At 40.8% G+C, this 15,312-nt stretch overlaps 1 protein-coding gene across 3 annotated transcripts in view; it reads left to right on the top strand.

Annotated features, from left to right (window-relative positions):
- Positions 1-1,387: 1,387 nt before the first annotated feature.
- The window catches only part of LOC134225992 (unconventional myosin-XVIIIa), a 543,965-nt gene continuing 530,040 nt past the window's right edge, over positions 1,388-15,312 (top strand). For 2 of the 3 annotated variants that reach the window (XM_062706483.1, XM_062706482.1), the window contains exon 1: positions 1,388-1,811. The gene's annotated coding sequence lies outside the window, so the exon portion shown is untranslated. The remainder of the gene's footprint in view (positions 1,812-15,312) is intronic. The other variant, XM_062706484.1, reaches the window with a different exon arrangement.

Raw genomic sequence — 15,312 nt, 5'->3', positions numbered from 1 at the left:
TTGTTTATTGATTGGTCCAATTCGCGAATACGAAGGTAATGCCTCTACTCACTCTTATGGCAAAAACACATTGCTATCTGTCAGACTGTGCGTGAAACATGGCCGCCGATCACCCTTTCTTGTCCCTCTCCAGTAAAATCCCATAAGGAACTGTCAGACTGTGCGTGAAGAATTTACCTTCGTAGTCGCGAATGCTCAACAAGTACACACCCGTTTCAAATCATTCAGAGCCTGAGGGAAATTGTATTGCCGTCTCTTTTTTTCCATGGAAATGTTGCTCAATTTTTGTGAGAAAAAAAAGAGACGGCAATATGCCTTTTCACGTGACACTGTCGGGACCGCACTTGTTTACAACCGCTGAGCAAACCGCTTCAAATGCGACACTGTCACTTTCATCACTGACAAAAATCCAATCATATCCATTATGTGTGGCACACATAAATTTTGACTATAGCATTTCCCACATAATGGCTATATGTGAATTCGCATAGCATATTATCAATTCAGTGCAAATCCGAATTATAGCCGCTAACAAAGTTGGATTTTTCTCACAATTCGTACGTTAAACCTAACTTCGGAAGTGGTGCGCTGTTTTCATTTGGTGATGTGCTATACAGCGCACTACTTCCGAAATTAGGTTTAACGTATGGATTGTGAGAAAAATTCAATTTCAATAGCGGCTATAATTCGATTTTCTACTGAATTTATAATATATGTGGAAACACACATAACCGTTATTAACTAATATCCTTTATGTGGAGGAGAAGGATAGGAGAATATAGCGGGTAATTATTAAATAACGCGCACATAAAATTTATTTCAGCTGTTTTCAAACGTCTCGTGAAAAGGCCTATACAATTTATTTCACATCAGCCTCTGAGTGATTTATTAAAACGGGTGAAGAGCTGAGCAGAATGGATACGTTTGTGTGCGTTTTGACAGTTTTGCCATGGGAAAACTGTCAAAACGCACGCAAACGTATAAATATCCATTCTGCTCCGCTCTTGAGTCTACGACAATCGACGTCGTCGGTGCAAAAATAGGTCGATATTGTAGGCACACGATTTCGTCGGGTGTTCACGAAATTTCGGAGCTGTCAATTTTTTATGGGGCAAGGCAACTTTCTCATCTGACCTTTTGTCAACTTTTGTCTATATAGAGATGAGTGACGTTTAGCGCTCGCACACTAATGTGCAATTCGTCATGTGTAAATACATGTTTGTTTTCCTTCTGCTCATAACCTCAAAAATGATCGGATCATTACAATGATTTCAAAAGAGTCAAAAAATATATGGAAATATACTCATTTTTACCCAATCTTTGCTGAGTTGCACCATCTAGGAGTGTTTGTTTTCCTTTTATCGCCACTCACACATTCGGACGTGAGAATCTCAATAGGCCCTTTTCCAATATTTGTTCATCAGTTTTGTTATATGTACGAAAAAAGCGAAAAAAGTTGGCTGAAATGTAAAACAATATCTATCTATTTTGTAGATTTCTGTATTTATCGTTTTGAAAAAAATATGCTGATATGCATTTGCAGTATCCGATAATGTGCAATTTTGTGACCAATGCATGCCTATGAAATGATAGTGAATGTATTCTGTAATAAAAAATAATAAGAAACATGATAGAGTGAAATTGGTGAAATCAAATTCGTATCAGTGAATAATCTGTGACACGTATGGACCCGCCTACTGATAAACTAAAGTTGATTGAGAAAAAAGTCAACATCAAGATCCTTGTGTCCCCAAATCTGGTTTTCTCGTTAGATCCAACAAGAAAACGTTATGCTGTAATGTTATTTTCTGGTAAGAATTGTATTTATGTAAAAGCGAATATGTATTTTGAGCATGAACATTTAAAATAATAAAAGAAAGAGGCTCTCCTGTAATATACAAGTAGAAAAAAATATTAGGAAGATCCATTAATTACGTGACTAAAAAAAATGGTCAATTGGGGTGTTCCCCCTATGTCACACTTTTATATGAAGCATCCAAGAATTTTGTATGGATTCTCACACTTCGGGCAACCCTCCCCTCTCAGCGTTACGTATTTTGTACATGCTCCCTTAATAATGTATCATGTCCCGGACCGGATGGGTTTGCAAGACATTATCACTAGAAAGCATATCGTGTGGTCATGCTGCATATTGGATCACTCAAAATATCAATTAAGGTGCCTGGAAACTATAAAATTTATTACCCATCTCGCGGAATGACATTTCCCGGAATAGCCAATTTCGCAGAAACATTAAGCGCACTATTATTTCAATTTCATTTTCATTTATTTAGTTAACATCTAAACAGATAACACTGAATCAACAATTTGACGCCACAATGCACGGTTCGAGGCCGCATCTCTCCATCCTCGGATACGCCCCACGCTCGCCAAGTCGTTTTGCACCGGGTCTGCCCATCTCGCTCGCTGCGCTCCACGCCGTCTCGTACCTGCCGGATCGGAAGCGAACACCATCTTTGCAGGGTTGCTGTCCGGCATTCTTGCAACATGTCCTGCCCATCGTACCCTTCCGGCTTTAGCTACCTTCTGGATACTGGGTTCGCCGTAGAGTTTGGCGAGCTCATGGTTCATTCTTCGCCGCCATACACCGTCTTCTTGCACACCGCCAAAGATGGTTCTAAGCACCCGTCTCTCGAATACTCCGAGTGCTTGCAAGTCCTCGAGCATTGTCCATGTTTCATGTCCGTAGAGGACAACCGGTCTTATAAGCGTCTTGTACATGACACATTTGGTGCGGTGGCGAATCTTTTTCGACCGCAGTTTCTTCTGGAGCCCGTAGTAGGCGTGACTTCCACAGGTGATACGCCTTCGTATTTCACGACTAACGTTGTTGTCAGCCGTTAGCAAGGATCCGAGGTAGACGAATTCCTCGACCACCTCGAAGGTATCCCCGTCTATCGTAACACTGCTTCCCAGGCCGGCCCTGTCGCGCTCGGTTCCGCCCACAAGCATGTACTTTGTCTTTGACGCATTCACCACCAGTCCAACTTTTGTTGCTTCACGTTTCAGGCGGGTGTACAGTTCTGCCACCTTTGCAAATGTTCGGCCGACAATGTCCCTGTCATACGCGAAGCAAATAAATTGACTGGATCTGTTGAAAATCGTACCCCGGCTGTTACACCCGGCTCTCCGCATGACACCTTCTACACCTTCTAGCGCAATGTTGAACAACAGGCACGAAAGTCCATCACCTTGTCTTAGTCCCCGGCGCGATTCGAACGAACTGGAGTGTTCGCCCGAAATCTTCACACAGTTTTGCACACCATCCACCGTTGCTTTGATCAGTCTGGTAAGCTTCCCAGGGAAGCTGTTCTCGTCCATAATTTTCCATAGCTCTACGCGGTCTATACTGTCGTATGCCGCCTTGAAATCAACGAACAGATGGTGCGTTGGGACCTGGTATTCACGGCATTTTTGAAGGATTTGCCGTACAGTAAAGATCTGGTCCGTTGTCGAGCGGCCGTCAACGAAGCCGGCTTGATAACTTCCCACGAACTCGTTCACCAATGGTGACAGGCGACGGAAGATGATCTGGGATATCACTTTGTAGGCGGCATTAAGGATGGTGATCGCTTGAAAGTTTTCACACTCCAGCTTGTCGCCTTTCTTGTAGATGGGGCATATAACCCCTTCCTTCCACTCCTCCGGTAGCTGTTCAGTTTCCCAGATTCTGACTATCAGTTTGTGCAGGCAAGTTGCCAGCTTTTCCGGGCCCATCTTGATGAGCTCAGCTCCGATACCATCCTTACCAGCTGCTTTATTGGTCTTTAGCTGTTGAATGGCATCCTTAACTTCCCTCAAGGTGGGGGCTGGTTGGCTTCCATCGTCCGCTGAACTGACCTAGTCATCTCCTCCGCTGCCTTGACTTTCACTGCCTGTACTCTCAGCGCCATTCAGATGTTCCTCGTAGTGCTGCTTCCACCTTTCGATCACCACACGTTCGTCCGTCAAGATGCTCCCATCCTTATCCCGGCACATTTCGGCTCGCGACACGAAGCCTTTGCGGGATGCGTTGAGCTTCTGATAGAACTTGCGTGTATCTTGAGAACGGCACAGCTGTTCCATCTCCTCGCACTCCGCTTCCCCCAGGCGGCGTTTCTTCTGCTGAAAAAGGCGGGTCTGCTGTCTCCGCTTCCGTCTATAACGTCCCACGTTCTGCCGGGTACCTTGCTGCAGCGCGACCGCCGGCGCTGCGCCCTTCTCCTCCAGAATCTGTCTGCACTCTTCGTCGAATCAATCGTTCCGTCGACTTCGACCCATATACCCGACGTTGTTCTCCGCTGCGTCGTTAATGGCTGCTTTGACTGTATTTCAGCAGTCCTCAAAAGGGGCCCCATCGAGCTCACCCTCTTCCGGCAACGCTGCCTCGAGATGCTGCGCTATGCAGTGGCGACATCAGGTTGCTTCAGTCGCTCTAGGTCGTACCGCGGCGGTCGTCGGTACCGAACATTGTTGATGACGGATAGTTTTGGGCGCAGTTTAACCATCACCAGATAGTGGTCAGAGTCGATGTTAGCGCCACGATATGTCCTGACGTCGATAATGTCGGAGAAGTGCCGTCTATCAATCAGAACGTGGTCGATTTGTGATTCTGTCTGCAGTGGTGATCTCCAGGTGTACCGATACGGGAGGCTGTGTTGGAAGTAGGTGCTGCGAATGGCCATATTCTTGGAGGCGGCGAAATCAATTAGTCGTAGGCCGTTTCCAATAGTCGGTCTAAACTCCTCCTCTTGGCCAACCTGAGCGTTCAAATCTCCTATGATGATTTTGACGTCGTGGCTTGGGCAGCTGTCGTACTCACGTTCCAGCTGCGCGTAGAATGCGTCCTTATCATCATCAGTGCTTCCGGAGTGTGGGCTATGGGCGTTGATTATGCTGAAGTTTAAGAACCGGCCTTTGATCCTCAACCTGCACATTCTTTCACTGATCGGCCACCACCCGATCACGCGCCTTTGCATATCGCCCATCACTATGAAAGCTGTTGCCAGCTCGTGTGTGTTGCCGCAGCTCTGGTAGATGGTATGATTACCTCTAAACGTTCGCACCATTGATCCCTTCCAACAAACCTCCTGCAGCGCTACGATGCCGAATCCACGGTCCTTGAGCACATCGGCGAGTATGCGTGTGCTCCCGATGAAGTTGAGAGATTTGCAGTTCCACGAACCGAGTTTCCAATCGCTAGTCCCTTTTCGTCGCAGTGGTCTTCGCCGATGGTTCCGGTCCGGTTACGGTTCCGGTTATGATTTTTTAATGGCTGGCTTGCAGGGTCTGACACTAAACCCCCTAAATTTCCGGAGGACCATTCCTCCTTATTTCCGGTGGACCATGGTGCACAGTTTCACTTAGAGTCCCTCGCTGGCACTCGGACGATGATCAGCCGCCCCTAACATGGAGAACAGCCGCTGTTGTGAGCCGATCCTGACATGGAGAACAGACGCTCAATAAGATTTGCACCTCCGGAGAGGAGCAAACCCCCCCTTCCCTGTCAGCATACGACCATAGTTCCCACCGGGGTTGGTTACCCGATCTTCCCTAAGGTTGCTCGTATCCCGGCCAGCACCGCGGGGAGGTAGGGATAGGAGTTGCTGGGTAAGAGGCTAAGGACCGCGAGATGGGGTCTATTTTATTCCTTCAGGTACGCGAAGTACCAATGGTACGCTTTACCCAGCATTTACCGTGCCATTATTTCAATATAATTTGGAATATTTATTTAAAAAAAGGCATCATTAACATACTTATAAGCATAGAATCATTCAGGAAATACATCTTGAATTCTAACGCTTTGATATAATGTAAAAGAAAATTTCCTAGTCAAATTGTTTCCTTTGGAAGATTGGCATGTATCAGTGGCGTAGCCACGGGGGTGGTTTTGGGTATAAAACGCCCCCCAAAGACAAAATTTTTGGAAGAAAGTTTTTTTTTCGAAAAAAAAAATGTTCAGAAAACCCCCCCCAGACCAATTTTCTGGCTACGCCACTGGCATGTATGATACATTTGTACAATGTTGCAAAATACTAACCTAATTCTCATTCAATAATCATTGAATTAACAACTTATTTATTTGAAAATATGTCATTGAACGAATGCTATCTATTGAAATCATCCTTCTTATACATTGTTCAAAACATTCATATAGCTTTCAAGCACTTTTAAGTCTTGTGTACGAGGAAACTATTGCAAAATAAATCAGTATTGGGGTAATTTGACACTGGAGGATAAATTTATCCCCCAGAAAAGAACGAACAGAAAAGGGAATTAAAAAAAGCATGCACCAAATAATTTCTAAAATATCTAAAAAATAGGGTGACAGACCTTTGGTTACGCGTGTATATCAAAAGGCCTTACTTGGATGGCCAAGAAGTTTTTCTTCGTACACATTCTTTTCTATGAACCACAAGGAGCATGTACTATATTTGAAACAGGTCGACAGACTTTTGGCTACGCGTTTAGATCAAAAGACCTTACTCCAGGAATTCCTTGGATGACCAAGAAGTTATTCTTCATACACATTCTATTATATGTACCACTTAGTGAAGTCGTTTTTTACGAGGTTTTGATTTACGCGGAACGTATCCCCCGCGTAAAAACCGACTCCAGTGTATTTTAGCAATAGCCTCACATGAATAAAGAATGTTGGGGTTGAGAATAAATGTTCTAAAATATCTTTATCCAAGTACAGGGGTTAGACAAAAAGGTTGAGATAGGTTAAATTATGTCGAAATTCAAATCATCATAACTTTGCGTACAATAATCCAATTTTGATAAAATCAGGACCATCAAAACCGGACGCTTTTCTAGTATACTGCCCCCCTGCAAAACCTAAGATTGGTCATTGGCCACCGTAGATGTTCCGGGTTTTCCGAAGGTATGTTTAAAATGCATTTTTTCCACTGCTTGTCATTTTATTTAACGTTTACTTTCATCATGTTTTATGCTTTCTCCGAAAACTAGAACTAATATGCCGGCCAATAATGGTGGCTGTAGATCGAGAATCCATCAAAATTACACAAGAGATGTGGCCATTTCCGTAAAAACGGTTCCGGGAACATGATGAAATGATAACAGATCGGAATATTGCAAATATGGGTCTCTATGTTCATGGCTTTGCGAGATGATGATTACAGAAACATTTCCAGAATTATAGTGTCCACTGCCACCCTTATAGCAGGTTCCAAGGGCCTTCCAGGAGGGGCCGGTTTTCGCACCGTCTGGAACTATGCATATATGGGTGTCAAAATTCATGTTTTCCCAAGACGATGAATAAAGGATCTTTATGAAAGATACTATTTAAAAGTCTTAAATGATTAGCAATTAATGCTTTATAATCTAAGCCATGGAGCGAAGGCTACAATACATTATGCTGACTGTAAGACTCTCTGGCCAATTTGTAACAGGTTTCGGGTAAAAACACCTTAATAAAGATTAAAAAAAAAAACAGGTTTCGGGTGTTCTGCAAAAGTGACATTTGTTCAGGGTGTATGGCCAATCCCGTACCGATTTTACGAAAATGGCAATATCTTTGCGTATAACAAACGAATTTCTGCAGTCAGCATTGGTCAGCTTATTAGTTCTAGTTTCCAGGGAGAGTATAAAACGTGATGTCAGTAAACGTCAGATAAAACGACAAACAAAAGAAAAAAAATCATTTTTAACTTATCCTATTAAGCACCTTTATCGAAAAAATATTTTTTGGTAGGCGTAGTAGCGGACACCATCCTTCATAACCGGTACCAAATAGTTTTTCATGAAAAGTTGATAATTTTGAGAAAACCCGCGTTAGATGTCTTTCGCCATACAAATTTCTGGTGGTTAACTCATGCTGGCAATTTTGCGCATATACTATTGGCGTTTTGATGTTGCACGAAGAAGAAGAAGCAGAAAGATGATAATCGAAAAAATCTCCACGGGAAAAACCATACAGAGAACTAAATTAATGATTTCGTGTGTGTTACTTCTACGTGAAGTTAAACGATTTACAATGATATGGAAATGCTAATATCATCTTCCAAACTTGGACGTACATGTTCATGATAGCATTAGAGGCGAAAGTATAGTATTGATAGTTCCGTTAGGATACGGCAGGCATGAAGAATGTTTTTATAGAAGTCGATTTGAAAGCGAGCGGAGGGCAATATTTGTGATGGCACATATCGCACGACCTTCCTTCTGCCAAGCTCCCGTATGAAGGGGGAGGGAAGAATATCAGTGTGGAAGCTGATATATCTTCACTGGCAAAAGGAAGGTGGTTTGACTTGCTCATATGCCATCGCGTGCGGAAGGATTTGCTATCGACGAGTACTGTCTCCAAATTTCTAATATGACATCAGCATTTAGTCGAATAGGATTTTTATTGCACAGTTCTGTTTTCTCATTGCGTCCGTCTCGTCGCAACCAACTTGGCTGCCTCGGAGAGAACAAAGCAGAGAAAGGCACTGCTGCTGTACCGTCGACCAATAACAGCTGAGTTGATGGATGCCCCCACCAAGGGTAGTACACTAAATTAATGATTTCGTGTGTGTTACTTCTACGTGAAGTTAAACGATTTACAATGATATGGAAATGCTAATATCATCTTCCAAACTTGGACGTACATGTTCATGATAGCATTAGAGGCGAAAGTATAGTATTGATAGTTCCGTTAGGATACGGCAGGCATGAAGAATGTTTTTATAGAAGTCGATTTGAAAGCGAGCGGAGGGCAATATTTGTGATGGCACATATCGCACGACCTTCCTTCTGCCAAGCTCCCGTATGAAGGGGGAGGGAAGAATATCAGTGTGGAAGCTGATATATCTTCACTGGCAAAAGGAAGGTGGTTTGACTTGCATATATGGTGGGGGCATCCATCAACTCAGCTGTTATTGGTCGACGGTACAGCAGCAGTGCCTTTCTCTGCTTTGTTCTCTCCGAGGCAGCCAAGTTGGTTGCGACGAGACGGACGCAATGAGAAAACAGAACTGTGCAATAAAAATCCTATTCGACTAAATGCTGATGTCATATTAGAAATTTGGAGACAGTACTCGTCGATAGCAAATCCTTCCGCACGCGATGGCATATGAGCAAGTCAAACCTCTAATGCTATCATGAACATGTACGTCCAAGTTTGGAAGATGATATTAGCATTTCCATATCATCATACAGAGAAGTTTTTAAAACTCTTCTCAAAAATTCTAAAAGCAATTTAATTAAAACCGGTTAGCAGTACGGGGTTGGACTTTTCTTATACTGTGTTTTAAGTGTAATACCGTGACCTGCCCTAATTCCGCGCATTGCCTAATACCGTGGATTTTATCCAAATTTATGAATATAGAGGTACGGTCTGTCATACACATCACATTATTTGGTGAAATACACAAATATATATCAGAAAATGTCAGCAAATTATTATTGTAGGTATTTGTGACGTAAATTAGGCGCTAAAAAATAAATGTGAAAATGTATGGCTCGACCAGCCAAAATTTGCCTCCGCTTAGCAAAACGCTTAAAATTATGGTTATATTTCCAAGTCTTGTAACTTGATTTTTAAATGATATTTACTTCCAATATCTCATTGAACCCAGTTTTACACCTATAAAAAATGAGCTGGGTACTGAAATGGTATTTAAATTTCTTGTTTTTGCATTTTTATTGATAAAAACAATTGTCGCGGTATTAGGCCATCTTCTTCGCCAGTAGTGCCTAATACCACGAAGTTGATACTCAGAAAAAAATAATAAAACGTAACCATTACATTGGACACATAGACCACTAGACAATATCGTATAGGTATTGGAACATTCATGTTAAATATTTATCTACAACATTTTATGCGTAGGATAACTAGGAAGGCATCATTCAGATGAATTACATATTGCAATATGTATTATTCAAATACTTCCTCAAAGAAAAACTTCTGTTGGAAGCCTTGAAGATGGTATACATCTAATGAACATACAAATCGTCCTTATTGTGTCGTTCAGCACATACGAATACAATATCATTTATGCGATATTTACCACAGACTATAGACGTAAATATTTTTCCTGTGCAGTTTCCTTTAGAAATGAAGGTAAAGTATTTTTCATCTGAATACAAATCCTCCCATTGTCTTCAAATCTACTTAGACACTCGATTGGACATCATCTATCTAAAACCTAAAGAAATGTGAAGTAAATTATTTGAAAAATTGATAAACGCTTTTAAACCGTCAATATTGAGAAATTGCTAACTTCCCAAGGAAATGATTCTTTTCCCAGTAGGTATCTGTGTAAAATAATAAATTTTATGACGTTTTTAGTATGTATGACCTAATAATTTAATTAAAATTTGTATATAATTCAATTATTTACACATTTTATTGTAATGTGCTCTCAAGCTCATCATTTGAGCTTGTTTGATAGGGCACGGTATTAGGCAATTTTCTGCGCGGTATTTGGAATCTTCTTCGGAATGTACGCGGTATTAGGCATATTCATAAGTCAAATGTCGAATACTATTTTCTTCATTTTTTATGAGTTGAAGTACAAAACATATTTTCCTTCAAATGTATTTAATATTGATTAAAGTGACATAGTTTTCAAGGTGATTGTTACAAATTGAATTTTATATAGCGAATTTATTGTGGTGACGTCCTTAACCCCAAGGTAATAGGGCATGTCACGGTATTAGAAAATAAAATTTCGAATAGAAATATTGTGTTTATTATGCAGTCGAAGAAAAGTCCAACCCCGTACTGCTTACCGTTTTTAATTAAATTGCTTTTAGAATTTTTGAGAAGAGTTTTAAAAACTTCTCCGTATGGTTTCTCGTGGAGATTTTTTCGATTATCATCTTTCTGCTTCTTCTTCTTCATGCAACATCAAAGCGCCAAAAGCGCCTGGATGTGACAGCGGCGGGTAGAAAATTAGCCACTGCCAATAATTCATTATATTTTTTTCCCACTTTGTCTTGTCATTTGTCCAATATTTATTTCTAGATGAAAATTTATTTTATTATTTGTTTTCTTTATCAGCCTTCTTGACGTCCTAAGACGATCCCCACCAGTCGGTAAATAAAGCCAAAATAGAACTCGCACCGGTCGTCGGTAAACGGGATTGGGAAATGCAAACGCAACCCTCGGTGAATAGAGAGTTGGCAAATTTGGCGACCCGCTCCAACCGTTGCCAAATCATTACACGGAAATATGGAGTAACGCATAAATAAAAAATGTGCCGTCTTCTGATAAATTGTTCGGCTATTTATCATCAAAACCATTGTGATGGAGTTCAGTTTAGTTTGGATTTCAACTGATTGGCGGCGCTAGTGCATATGAAATAACCTGATAGGTTAGATATCTCGAAATCTGGATTTTTTTGAATATTGGCGTCTTCTACAAAGTTGTTCGGGTAGTCAAAACCATCATGACGAAAACAAATTTAATTTGAAATACAACCGCTTGGCGGCGCTAGTGAATTGGAAATAACCTAAAAGGTTAGATATTTCGATAGTTGAAATCTTAAGAATATTGCCGTCTTCTACAAAGTTGTTCGGGTGGTCAAAACCATTATGACCAAAGCAGGTTTAGACTCAAATATAACCGCTTGGTGGCGCTAGTGTATAAGAAATAACCTGTTAGATTAGATATTTCGAAAACTGTTTTTTTTAGAATATTGCCGTATTCCACAAAGTTGTTCGGGTGGTCAAAACCGTTATGATACAAGCAAGTTTTGTTTTAAACACAATCGCTTAGTGGCACTAGTGTATAAGAAATAAACTGATAGGTTAAATATCTCATAATCTGGAATTTTCAGAATATTGCCGTATTCTACAAAGTTACTTGTCGTAAGACGAGTCCGTACAATTCCATTTAATTCCACCACTTGGTTGTACCTTTGACAGATACGTATTTCAGTGTCTCGTACTTGACTCGATTCGACTCAACTCGAGCGCCAACAAGTATTGCGATTTCAAACTAAACTTCCTTCCATCAGAATGGTTTTGACTACCCTTCTAAATCTTACATAATAACTAACCTAACAGATGATTCGGATAACTTTGTAGAAGATGGCAACTTTCTAACTCCAACGGATTTGGAAATATTTAACCTACTGCGTGTGAATTCCAAACTAAACTATTCTCCATCATAAATGTTATTGTTAATTAATGTTAACAACTTTGTAGAAGACAAAATCTTTCTAAGTCTTATAGATCTCGAGATATCCACCTCACTAAATTATTGCATAGAGTAGTGGGGCAAGAGTGTGCGTGGGGTAAGAGTACGTTTTCGATTTTTTGAAGTAATAAAAAAAGATAAACTAGCAGCACTGCATCAGTTTGACAGGTATTCTGGCCAACTATTATCATGTGTAATTGTAAACGATTTGAATAAACAACAAGGGAGATATGGAGTTAGATAACTTTTTGGTCATTTTGCTAAAAATAATTGAATTTCCGCAACTAGGGTAAAGGATGTATTTTGGACCACCCTTACGGGAGCTCTTATTTTGGACCACCAAGAGGAATTTGCACTCAGTGGTCCAAAATATGAGCCGTCGAACTGGTGGTCCAAAATACCTCCCTTATTTCGATAACCTATTGTATAGAGTACTTTATGGCACAGAACACCAATCCGGTTGGTTTTCCAAGAAGTCAAAACCATTACTTGAATAATTTTTGGGACTGTGGGGTAAAAGTACGCAGGAACCGGTGGGGCAAGAGTACGCATATGAATCTTCAAGTTATGATGTCAAACCCGTATCTCCGGCCGAAATAAGACTTCTTCCTAAGCGTAAAGATTCACAACTAAGAAAAAAGGGACAGAATTCGAAATTATCACAAGTTTTTAGGATAAGTTGAAGTAATTCGGTGTTAGGAAGGACTTAGCGAACAAAGCACTGAAGCGAAATAATGAAATTGTATTAGGACTTGGACTAGGTGTCCATAGTACGAAAACACAATTTCATCTTAATGATAATTTCATTTAATCAAAAGAAACATTCATAAATTACGCAACGTTTAGCTGGGAGGGGTTGCGAGCTTTGTGACGATCCATATAATTTTTAGAGGATTCATACAAATAGTGTAAGATAGGGGGGGAAGGGGTGATGAAATAGCCAAATTTTACGTTACGTGATTGGTGGACTTTCTTTAAGGAAAATGCCTTTGTATACGACACGCGAAACCTGATATATATTTTTACCTCTGTAGTTTTTTGTATATATAAAAAACAATGGTTTTTCGAATGAAAGTACACCCCCTCCCCCTTTAAGAGTTACGTAATCTTTAAACATTCCCTAATATATGCTCATTAAACATCAATTAAATGTTATAACTCTTATTTGTGATAATATATACTTAAAGCACATGATTGGATAAATGCGTACTCCACCGATGGGGTAAGAATGCGTTTTTCACTTGTCTTGCAATAAGGGTTCTACTAAAACGAATCTCAATAATTTCAATATTTTTCCCCTGGGTAACATAAAGGAAGAGTATATGAATCATCGACACTGATTTGATATGCAGAAGTTTTCTTCATAAGGGCCACATGATCGATTGAAAACTAAGTGCGTACTCTTGCCCCACTCTACTCTGTAAGCTAGCGCAACCTAGCAGATGTGTGTCTAGCTAATCTGATAATTACAAAATGTATTACGCACATACATACTTATATTACAAAAGTTGGAGCGCGTTCTGAAAGATTTGAAAATAAATAATATTTTTTTCCTGATTTAATTTATTTCCGTGTTTGTCTCAATAGCAACCGGATTTCACCGGATAGAAACAACCGGTGCGAGAACAAGTGCATAAATGAAATATGAATGCATTTCGTTCCTATACTAGACACTCATTTGGATACACATCAGTGGGGATCGTCTAATGAAGTTTGATGGTTAACTATTAGTTTTACATTCCGACGGGTTTCCGGGTGTTACCGACGGGTTTATATGGCCTTTAAGTTGAGTAAATGAACATGAGCATTTCGTAGTTGCTACTCCGTGATCGACCAGAACAATCGCAATTGCACAGGGAACCAATGGATGGCACCATGGGATTTGCTCTCCAACCTCAATGTGCACAGTCCGAGAGCTCTAGTATTTTGGATAGTCGATAACGGCGCTGGCCACGTCCTCACGGTCATCGGGGTTTGGAAAGAATTGATGATGCAGTCACTCGCCCACTGCAAGCCGAGAACTCCTCTGCACTCGCCACAAGTTCCTGCGGAATTTTATTGGAATCTTGGGGTTAAGGTTTTATGGCAGAGGTTCGTCTTGGTTAACGGGTTGCCAATGTGATAGTTATGAAAGGGTGGGTATAGTATTCTAATTGGATGCCGAAACGAGCTTTTTCGCTCATTTCGCTCATTTCGCTCACTCTAACAGTTACCTGCTAGAACTAATCAAGTTGTAGGTATAGGGATATAAGATGGAAACGGTATGAAAGCCCATTTCCAGTTCTATTTCTAAAACATGAGAAATATGTGAAAAGATACAAAGTAGGAGGAATGGGACGGACCTGGGATTGAACCCACGATCTCCTGCGTATGAGGCAGAAGCGGTAGCCATATGACTACCAAGCCCGTTTGTATGGCCTTTAAATTGAGGATTCGTAAGAAAATTTTGCTGGGTCTTCACTAGCCTTGCGAGCAAAGGCGTAGGATTACCAATCCGGAGATGACGAGTTCGATTCTCGGTCCGGTCTAGGGTGTTTTCTGGTGGGAAACATTCTCGGCTCCCATAATCGCCTACTATGCAGGACAGCGTCTACTGGGTCAACTAGTTTCTTATAAATTATATTTGAAAATACTTTAACTTCTTGGCTTTAACTTTAACTCTATGAATTTCTTCAGAAATTATCTTCTGGAAGCCCATCGTGAAATAAATAATTCATACAGAAAATTGTACAGTGATTCAACCTTTTCAAATTTCTTCAACAACTCTTTCAGATTTTTTGAGTATAACTCCAGAAATTCCATTGAGAGATTAACCTTTGCATCCCCAACCTCTTTTGTGCATCAAAAGTTTGGGGATGTTTTTGCTCTAATTCAATCAATTTTTGACCGATTTGTTTGAAATTTTCAGACATGAACCGGAAATTATCATAGTTTCAGAGGATCGGTCGATTGGACATGTCGGTCCACCGATTCCGGATTTATACGGAATCCCAGTGGGGTCTGTCGGGTGGCCATATCGGACATTTTTGACTTTTATGTTTGTTATTCGTACCAATATCGTCTTTTTATACCCGTATCGTGAAGAAAATTTGTTTGCGATGCTTCTGAACGAATTTGGAAGCACGATGGCCACACTGGAACCGGTTCCGGGGCTCTAACTG

This window comes from Armigeres subalbatus, chromosome 3, assembly GCF_024139115.2.
Source record: "Armigeres subalbatus isolate Guangzhou_Male chromosome 3, GZ_Asu_2, whole genome shotgun sequence".
NCBI lineage: Eukaryota > Metazoa > Arthropoda > Insecta > Diptera > Culicidae > Armigeres > Armigeres subalbatus.
Note: the sequence above shows the minus strand (reverse complement) of the source record. Positions and strands in the feature narration are given on the sequence as shown.